We start from the raw sequence: 502 nt of genomic DNA on the forward strand, positions 1-502 counted from the left end.
CCCCCACACACCTCTCCACTGCGGCCTCGAAACACACAGGTCGAGCGTGAGGTGCGGCTGCACGGCGGGCTGGTGCACGAGAACGTGATTGCGCTGCACGCGTCCTTTGTGGAGGGCCACTACACAGTGCTCGTGCAGGAGGTGGGGGGTTCAGGGTTTAGCAGCTACTGCTTTAGGGGTTGCGTCCCCTGCCGTGCCGCCACTGTTTGCCCAGCGCGTGCACCACGAATCGGCTTGATCTTGCATCACCTGTTGGTGCACGCAGGCGCTGCCGATGGCGGTCGCCCTCCCTAGCAATCTTGGAGCGCCAAAGCGACGGCTGAAGTGGTGTGTTGTCTCTTGCCACGCATTGCACATGCATATGTCCTGACGTTAGCCGTGTGGCTGTGGCCCTACGCACTGACAAACTGCGCGCCGCAGTATGCGAGCGGCGGGGACCTATGGGCTTTCCTGCAGGCCAACAGCAGCCATCTGAGCGAGAGGACCTGCGTGGCGTTGGTGC

The sequence above is a fragment of the Monoraphidium neglectum genome (assembly GCF_000611645.1).
Source record: "Monoraphidium neglectum strain SAG 48.87 unplaced genomic scaffold scaffold03325, whole genome shotgun sequence".
NCBI lineage: Eukaryota > Viridiplantae > Chlorophyta > Chlorophyceae > Sphaeropleales > Selenastraceae > Monoraphidium > Monoraphidium neglectum.